This window comes from Lutra lutra, chromosome 12 (genome assembly GCF_902655055.1).
Source record: "Lutra lutra chromosome 12, mLutLut1.2, whole genome shotgun sequence".
Taxonomy (NCBI): Eukaryota; Metazoa; Chordata; class Mammalia; order Carnivora; family Mustelidae; genus Lutra; species Lutra lutra.
The window spans coordinates 63565161-63575221 of NC_062289.1; positions in this window are offsets into that span (position 1 = coordinate 63565161).

Consider the following 10061-nt stretch of genomic DNA (forward strand, 5'->3'; position numbering starts at 1 on the left):
TCAAAGACAGAACTCGGGTGGGTACGGGTTAAAAGGGGCCACTGGCAGTGTCCTTGAACTGCAGACTCTCAAGGGCCTGAGTCCTTCAAGACCTTCCCGATCCTGCCCCTCTTCCCTTTCTGCAATATGTCGCTGCACAAATAGTCACGTCTAACATCCCCTCGGTGGCAATCAGAACAGCATGCAGATTCCTATGTGGGACCAACCGATGAGTGCCGACTGATGGTAGCCTTGAACAAGTGCAAGTTTGTCAATGTGGTGCTGCAGTTGTGGTGGTGACAGCATAGTTATCATAGTGATGGTGACGGTGGAGGTGGGGAGGATGATGGCAGTGATGGCGGGGGTGGTGATGGTGATGGAGGTGGTGAGGGTGGTGGTGGTGATGGGGGTGTTGGGGTGAGTAGGGTGGTGATGGTGGATATGGTGGTGATGGGATTGGAGGCCAAGGTGGTGATGGTGCTGATGATAGGGATGGTGGTGGTGAAGGTAGAGATGGTGGTGATGCGATGATGATGGTGATGGTGGTGATGGTGATGATGGTGAAGGCAGAGGTGGTGATGGTGGGATGATAGTGGTGATGGTGGTGGTGAAGGTAGAGGTGGATGGGGTGGTGTAGTGATTTGGCAGTGATGGTGCTGGTGGTAGAGGAGATAATGTAGGTGAAGGCGGGGACAGTCATGTTCCTGGTGACAGCAGTTGCTGATGAAAACTGATTCTCCACGGTCCAGAGCTTTTCCGACAAGCTGCATCCTTGCCCCCACCCCCCATCCCAGCTGCTGGCCCCTTTCCTGGTAGGCTGTCCCCAGGAGGCAGGAAGAGGGGGAGTTTTGACCAGACCTGACAGGAGAGTGGTATATCTTGAGCTCACAGAGAACATTTAATCTTAGTTAAAAATAAATAAGTTCAATTATTGGAAAGGGAAAAAATAGCCTAGTATTTACTGCAAGTGAATCAAAGGTAATTACTCGGGGAAAAGTCCCCTTTAAAGATTCTGGGCACCATCCCCCTCCCGTCAGGGTCCCAACTAGCAGGTGGGGTTAGACGTGGGCCCGAGGGGAAGGAACAGGGAAGGATCACCCAACCTCTCCCCAGGGGCGCATCCCTGCCCCTTCTTCCTCGCCCCAGAACCTTGAGTGTCAGCCAGGTCCTGATGCATGCCCCCGGGAGGCCTGGGTACAGTCACCCCACAGCCCTTGGCAGAAGCAAAGGGCTCCGGCCTTCCCCAGGCCTTTGACTCACCCATTCATCTCTCACCTGCCGCACAACCATAGGCAAGCCCTTCACCTCTCTGAGCCCGTGTCCTCACCTGAAAACTGGGTAATGAGACAGTTTCCTGCATCAGGGGCTGGTCCTCGATAATGATCACTGTCCCTGTGGCCAGAAGCAGGGAGCTGCTGATCTATGACAATGACCTGTCTGTTGTGTAGACAACAGAGCCTTGCTTTCCCTCCCCAAGCCCCAACCCAGCCCAAGAGTTTCACCCTGAGCACCTCTCTTCAGGTCCCCCCAGTGTAGTTCTAAAACAGAACCCTGAGGGGCCCTGGGTGGCTCAGTCAGTTAAGCATCTGCCTTCAGTTCGGGTCATGATCCCGGGGGCCTGGGATCAAGCCCCGCATCGGGCTCCCTGGTAGCGGGGAGTCTGTTTCTCCCTCTCCCTCTGCTGCTCCTCCTGTTTGTGTGATCTCTCTCTCTCTCTCTGTGTCAAATAAATAAATAAAATCTTTTTTTTTTAACTAAGTCAATTTCTAAGAGTTCCTTAAGGATTTATTGCAAAGAACTTTCTTTTTTTTTAAGATTTTATTTATTTATTTGACAGATAGAGATCACAAGTAGGCAGAGAAGCAGGCAGAGAGAGAGGAGGAAGCAGGCTCCCTGCTGAGCAGAGAGCCCGATGTGGGGCTCGATCCCAGGACCCTGGGATCATGACCTGAGCCAAAGGCAGAGGCTTTAACCCACTGAGCCACCCAGGCGCCCCAATAAATAAAATCTTAAAAAAAAAAAAGAATCCTGAGCCTTGCCAACCACTCCAGGACAAGCTAGCCCTTCCCCAAGTCTGCTTATCAGGGGCCTGTGAGTACTGGCTCCAGGCAGATCTCCCACCCCCAATCTGGGGGCCTCCTTCCAGGCCCCTCCCTGCTGTGACTCGGGCAGGCCACCTCACCTTCCCACAGGGACTTCCTCTCCCCTCCGTGGTCCCTGGGCTGGAGGAGGTCGCCACCCCAGCACCCACCCTGGGGGCTTCTGAGGTGACCCTAGGCCATGAGGGTCAGCTCCCCGCCACAGCACGCGTGCACAGCCACGGGTGACCAGCTGCAAGGAGCTGCCGCTGTAATTAGCGCAAAACGTGCTGCCTTTGCCGGAGAGGAAAATCCCATCTCAGAAATACACGTCCAATGCAAGTTCAATTTCACCCTCGGGGCCATAAAACCCTCTTCCAATCACCTGGTGCTGTTGGTTGCCAGCACCGTTAATCCTGGGAATGTTATTTAGAGCCAAGACATCACTCGGGGGAAAAAAATCAAGTCCGAACCCCACAAGGAGCCCCACTCCGCTCCCTACAGAGGTTCCAGGAGATGAGCAGTAGATACCTGGTGGGGGTGTTGGGCGGGGAACTGGGTGTCCATGGAAGCCACCAGGTCATCTCCCTCCCCCACCAGCCAGCGGAGTCCCAGATGGGCCCATCTTGGGTGGGAAGACAGACCAGGCAGCTCAGCCCCACTGCACTCTGCCTGCCCCCACCTGACCCCGTCCTTCTCCTCATCCCAAACTGCTACTGGCCCCCGATTGTCCTCCAGAGATTCATCCCACAACCCGGTCTTTAAAATCGTTTCCTTGATTACCGAGGGTAACAATGAAAACACGTAATTGAATCTCCAAGAAATTACCATTTTTATAACTTGCTCCCAGTTCCTGAGATAAATTAAATGTCTCCCTTGTATGGTGAGCCCGCTCTCAGCCCATCATCGAGGGATGATACTGCCCTTTATCATCAGTGTGGGGCCTTATTAAGAAGAATACCTCCCGCTGCCTCCCGGGAGGCGCCTGCCAGTTCCAGGGTGCGGCCCTGAGCAGGCAGCTGTCGGCTGGAGAGGCACTCGGCCAGCGTGGAGTTGGGCAGGTGGGTGGACGGCTGGCCCCTTTGCCGGATAGCTGGCTCAGTGGTGTGGGTGATTGGTGCAGGGGATGGGTGTCTCAGCCCAGGGTCCCCAGAAAGCCAGGCTGGAGGGACAGAGCAGGTAAGAGAGGGACAGTGGTGAGCAAGGCTGCCTCCTCTTGTTGAGCCAAGCTGACCCCAGGGAGCCAACTGCCCACTGGGCTGGGCTGGACACCCAGGGGTCCCGTGGCACCTCAAGGTCAGGCACCAGAGGGGCATGGGGCAGGGAGGACTTATCTGTGCCCCCGGGGATGGGGGAGCAGGTGACCAGCTGTCTGAATGCTCGGTAAGCTTGTAAGATAGTTCTTCAGTGGGTTTGGTGATCATAGCTAGCTCGTGGGTGAGTTAAGCCCTTGCCGCTTAGGTGGGTGGGTGGCCTTTTGGGTGGTGGGAAAATGGAAGCCCCCAGACCGGGGATAGTGTTTGCTGCAGGTGTTTGCAGGCTGCACTCAGCAAACTCACCTTCAAACAAAGGACCCAACAGTGGGATCGCTCACCTGAGAAAGCCGAGTTGGGGAAGGGGAAGGGAGGGTGCTCTTCTGCTCTCAGGGGACAGGAGGCTTAAGGCCCAAAGAGCAGCTTTCCACTGAGTCCATCTGGGTGTACTTGGGCCAAGGACAACAACAACAATCCTGAGATATGCTAACCCTGAAGGTCAGGTAGCCTTGGGGCCAAGCTCTCTGGTAGAGCATTCAAGGGGACTGGAATGGAACAGGCCAGGGAGGATAATGGACAGCCCCAGGAAAGAGCTAGATGTCCTATACCCCACCCACCATCTCTCTATCCCCTACATAGCCCCACAGGCAGCCCTGCAGCACAGAGCTTATCTGGAGGCTGAAGACGTGTTGGTCTTGAAATCCCATGGTCAAGTGGCAGAGTGTGACCTCAGTCCACTCTCCAGCCATGTGTCCTGGGCCTGAGTGAGGGCAATCCCAATGCCCCCTTGTCACACCCTCCCAGCCAAGTGGGAATTGCAGCTCAAGGGATAGTTTGCCCGGGACTGCAAGGGACAGTGAGGCTGGGCTCAGGCTCCAAAAGTCCAAGGTTGCGTGAGCCTGTGTCCCCCACCTTCTCTGGCCTGCAGCCCCATGCCCCAACCCAGGAGCCCCTAGCCCATCCCCCAGTCCCTGCCCACTTCCCTCCAATGTCACAGGCCCCGCCTCATCTTTGAGCCCTCAGAGCCAAACACAACCCATCAGCTCTCAGCCCCACTCCCCAGAGCCCCATCTCACCATGCCAAAGCCCAGATCCTTAGCCTGGCCCTAAAGAATGAAGTTCATGGGGCCATGGGGCTGCCCGGGGGCCAGAAAGCCTTGATAAGGGCTGGGTCACCTGAAAGGTGGAGGCCTTAGGAGTCCAGACCCAGGGCTGGGGAGCCTGCACTGAGAATTCTCCCCAAAACCCTGTCCTCAGCACACAAGTAAACACCTGGTGTGTCTCCCTTGAGAAAATAAGGGGGCGGGGGGGGCAGAGGGTTTCAGGTACCATGTGGTCATGCCAAAACAGTGGCAGTGCCCAGCCACGTGGCCAGCCCTCCACCCAGGACAAGGCCCACAGTGGCATCTCTGGGCACAGAGTGTCAGCGTCCTACCCCTGACACACACGCACACCACCCGTGGGCTCTCGTGTCCTATAGGTGACTCCCGTCCTGACGCCCCCACTGACTCCACTGTCTTTCTCCCTCCAGAAGGGCTCTCCCCTGTGCCACTTTCTAGCCAAGCCCCAAGCCCCAGCAGTTCCCAAGCTCGGGCCAGAGGCCACTGCGGACCTGGACCCTCCTCATACCAACAAACGGGGCAACATGGGGCTAGCCCGGGGCTGTCAGGAGGGCTCCACTTGGGGAAGGCCCACAGGCAGGAGTCCCAGCCCCTTGAGAGGAAGCAGGTGAGGGGCCCCTGAGCTGGGGGGGGTGTCTGTATATGTGCTGAGAGCCCCCCCTGGGCAATTTAGGTGTGAACAGAGGGGTGGAACTAGTGGACATTCTGATCTGAATGGCCAGCCAGCCACTGCCCTAGGTCAAGACAGAACCGCAGATTCAAGTAGGGAAGAGGTTTCTGCCCCAGTATTGTCCCTCCTCCACTAGGGTCTGCCCCCTGTCCTGGGCCTGGGGTGTCCCCTGAAACCTTCAGCCTGTCTGCAGGGTTGTGGCGCCATCTGGTGGTCAGTTCTGGGCCCCACACTTTGGTTGGTTGGCAGAGGGTAAGGGCATCCTTCAAAGAGAGGAAGCACCGTGGTCCCCCAGGTATACTAGCCAGAACTGTGACCACTCCAGGTATTCCCCACTTCACCACACCCCCAGTTTCTCACTCAAATCCTTTGGGCACATTGCCTGGGTGCAGTAACGGGCCCTAGGATCTCATGGCCCAACCCTGTCTACTCCCAGCAAGAGCCAGGCAGAGGCAGGGGGTGGACAGCAAGGTGGGCAATCACCCCAGATCCCAGTCCTGGTAAGGACCTGGCAAGCTGACCCTGGCACTGGCCATCAGGCTCTCAGGCCAGGCTGACTCCCTGGGCACCACTGTCCAGCTAGCAGGGCAGACGCTCACGGAAGTACGAAGAAAGGGGTGAGCCTGGCTTGGGTAGGATCTTCTGCAGAGGTAGTCTCCAGGCCCAGGCAGGGGTAGGCACCACCAATTCACCCACCCAGGAGCGGTGGGGCCCGACAGCCCCCAGAACTACCATCTCCACAGCCCGGAGCCCTCAATGCCTTGGCTGATAGTAATTTATTGGAGCTGTACATCCCTGAGAGGATTTTCCTTGACATTCTTATTATCCCTCCGATTCTTAAATAAAAAATGTGAGCAGTGGGTGTCCAGAGAGTCACCCTAGAAGAGAAGACAAATGGCCTGCCACTGCCCAGGGACAGGACAGACAGAAGAGCAGCCCCTTCTACCCCTAAGCCTCGGCTTTTGAAATGGGACCACCCTAGAAGGACTTCATAGGTCCAGGCTCCCCCACCACCACCCCCCGCCCAGTGCCCTCCCTGCCCTTCACCGGCATCCTAGTGGGCCCTCTCCCAGTCCATTCTCTGTCCACCAAGGCTGCCCCCACAGGCTAGAGAAGGGAAGGGAAGCACCTATCTCAGCAGCTTTCGTGCACTTGCCTAGAGTGTGCCTGCTGGCCCCGGGATGGGGGGTCATTCTCCAAGGAGCCCCACCACTAACACGGCCACACCCAGTGCAAGACCAGACTCAGATACCCATGGCCCCGACCATGGGCCACCCTCTGCTACCTGCTCAGAGCTAAGGAGAGCTCACCTCTTCCCAGGCCGTGGGAGGGAAATGAGGGGCCAAGAGTGACCTGATCACCCTCCCCAGGTAAGAGGGATTACCTGCAGCCTGGGGCCACACCGGGAAGCCTACAGGGCCTGAGGGACATGTAGGGTGGCTCTGAGGCCGGGAGAAGGGAGGGTTTGGGCCAGAAGCCTGGGTTAGGGGAGAGATGGGTCTCCCCCGAGGGGCTGTGCTGACCCAGGTACCCCGAGTTCCATCTGCTTCAGGACTGTTTCCCACCCTTTGATAGGAATGTGGGGCATCAAAAGTTGAAGTCCCAGGCCAAGCAGGAGCACCCCAGCCTGGCTCAGGGCAGGCAGGACGCAGTCCCCCACACCTCCACTTCCTCCCTAGCCAACCCCTGCTCACAGGCTCCAGGTTCCCTGAGGCCACTGGGCATCATGGCAATTTGGGCAGGAAGTGGCTGCCATGGCAACTGGCGTCCAGGGAGGTGCGCTGCCTGGCAACAAGGGCCACGGCCCGCTGCTCCCTCCAATGCACTAGGGCCCCGCTTCCCGGCCCGTGGACAGGAATTCCGGCCAGAGCCAGGAGCCAATATGGATTCACTCCCCACCCTCCTGTGGGCATCCTGACACCGAGATTCACTGCAGAACCCCCAGACACCCGAATCTGGGATGCTGTTTTGCAGGGTTCTTTAAACACGTTATCTATCCCCATTCATGGGAATGCCAGCCCAGCTGTGGATCCTGAGCACCGTCGCTCCCTCTGGGAGCACCCCCATGGCTTAAGATGTTCTCCAGCCCTGGCCACATGGCCAGGACCAGAGGGACGGGGTGAAGAAGGCTTCAGGGAGCTGGGGTCTGTGGGACCAGGCTCTGAGCCTCCAGCTGGGGGGGAAGGGGCACAGCCTGAGTGAAGTTGTGGGTGCATCCGGGAATGTGGGGTTTCCAGACTGGGAAGGGAGGTGTCTCAAGGTCACAGGCACAGGAGCTAGAGCTCCTGTGTGATTGGGGGTGCTCTGAGACCTCCTCATACCCACTCAGGGATTGCCACTGCCTTTGGGGCTGACAGCCCAGCCAGGGTGCCCACAGTGAGACATGAGGACCCCATCCGCCATTTCCATATGTGACAGCCACTGGAACCACCATCCCCATGAGGACCTCTTTTTGCTCCCCCATTTAACATTTCTGAGCACCTGCTAGCACCCGGCAGGCTGAGGGACACTGAGGCAGTATGCAGCGCCCCCCTGCCCACGCCCCGCCCTGCCCCTCCCCCACAGCGGCCACCGCTTGGGGCTTTGCCTGGACTCCTTCCCCCTGGCTGCCTCACCTCCGAGGTCCTCCAAGAAGACTTCTTGGGCTCTCCACTTGAGTGGCCTCCTGCAGGTACTCTGAACCAAGCACATCCTCACACCCATGAGATTCCAGTGAGGAATTACAGGACGGAGGCTCCTTCCTCCCTCTGCTGGCTGAGCAGCACCGCCTCCCCACCCCACCCCACCGCCACTTGCCTGGCAGTTTGGGGGACCAGCTCGGGGGGGCAGCTCCAGGAGCATCCTTCCAGCTCATCCCCAGGCAACACCTGTTGTTAAAGCCTGGACAGAAGCCCCCCGACACACATACCCTAGAAACACAGAAGGGCCTCCTGGGGTCGGGGCCACATGTGTGGCCTCTGGACGGCACCCACCAGCTCCTCTGTTGGTGAACCCCCCACCAGGGCATCCTGCAGTATATCCGCCCCATGTGACAAAGAGAACAGGAAGAAGACATCCGCACACGAAGGATTTTGGCTAACTTCTCCAGACAGGATGTGGGGACTAGATTAGTGGCACTGCCTGGGTGGAGACAAGCAAGAAAACGGCTTGCTAGGGGACAGCTCGACATGACCATCCAACGCGGAGGCGAGGCAAATGGTGCTCTACTGATGCTGATGGCAGGACAGCAGGTAACCGAGGACTCCCCATGCCGTCCCCTATTCCAGACTGCAGAAATGCAGCAGCTAGACATTTGCTCAGAAAGGAGGTCCTCTTCCCCGGGGCCTGACATGAAGATGCTCCAGCAGCTCTTAAAGTTAAAGGGGAGAGAAACGTGCCCGTCAGCTCTTTCCTGCCTCCTTTATACACAGGAGCAGAGTAAAAAGAAAACCCATGTCCAATAGGCAGTCCCAAGACCAAAAAGAAAAAACAAAAAAAAAAAACACCACAAACAGAATAAGGAAAATACAGGAAGCAAAAAGTTTCCCTCCCTTCTAAACCCGCTGTATCCCTAAAAGAGCAGGATGTTCTAGGAAAAGAATAGGGGCCATTCAAAGAACAATAACGATGTCTTGGCAATTTAAAACATGATTTCTGACATTCAAGACTGCCGGCCGTGCCTGGCTTGATCCCAGCAGCACTGAGGGACCTTGAGGGCCTCCTCAAATTCCCACAAGAAACGCCCCCTGAGCTGATTCTCTCCCCAGCCCTACATCTGAAAAGCCTGAGGTCAAAGTAAGGTGCTTTCTGGAGACCTGTGAGGTGTCTCATTATTCCCACGTGATAGGCCCCTACAAAATTTAGTGGCTAAAACAATCACGATGTAGCCTGGGGCTTGGCGACTTGGCTTGTCCCTCGGAACCATGCTCTGAGGGGTGCACTGGGCTTGTCTGCCCCTTTGGGCCTCTGGGGACAGGCTGGAATGACAGAAACTTCTTTCTTCCCATGACTTCTCATCTGATAGCAAGGCCACGCCTCTGCAATGACAGAGGGTCCACAGGGCAGCAAGAGAGAGAGGTCAAGGCCCAGCACATATGCCCAAGTGATGCTCAAGGTTAGTCCAAAATCCAGGATGAAGAGAGGGACCCTGTCTCTCGATGTGAAGGGGGCAAAGTCACATTGCAGGGGGGCGAGGGCACTAGGAGGAAAGGGATCTGTGGCCCTCTCTACCATGCAAGGACTTGAATCTGCCTTTCTGAGAGTGTTACTTGAGGATGGGCTTCCACAGAACAAGGGAGGGCACTGAAGAAGAAGATGTGGACCCAGGATGTCCAGGGGCAGTTGGGTTAGGGGGTGGCTGCAGCAGCACAGGCCACACCATGGGCTATTGGAAAGAAGTGAGGAGAAACAGACCAGGGGGCTGAATCTGGCTCCAGCTGTGGGTGTGGGCTCAGCAGTCATTAAAAAGATCTCTGCCACAGAACTAGAAGAAATAATCCTAAATTTGCATGGAACCACAAAAAACCCTGAATAGCCGAAGCCATCTTGAAAGAGAATACAAAGGGAGGTACCACAATCTCAGATTTCAAGATTTACTACAAACCTATAGTAATGGAAACAGTGTGGTACTGGGACAAAAATAGACACAGATCAATGGAACAGAATAGAAAACCCAGAAATAAACCCACGGTGATATGGTCAATTGATCTTGGACAAAGCAGAAAAGAATATTCAATGGGCGGTCTCTTCAACAAACCATGTTGGGAAAACTGGACAGCCACAGGCAAAAGAATGAAACTGGACCACTTTCTTACTCAGATTCAACAATCTCAAAAATTAAACTCGAAATGGATTAAGGATTTAAATGTGAGACATGAAACCATAAAAATCCTAGAAGAGAGTACAGATAGTAATTTTTTTGACACTGGCCACAGCAACGTTTTTCTAGATAGGTCTCCTGAGGCAAGGGAAACAAAAGCAA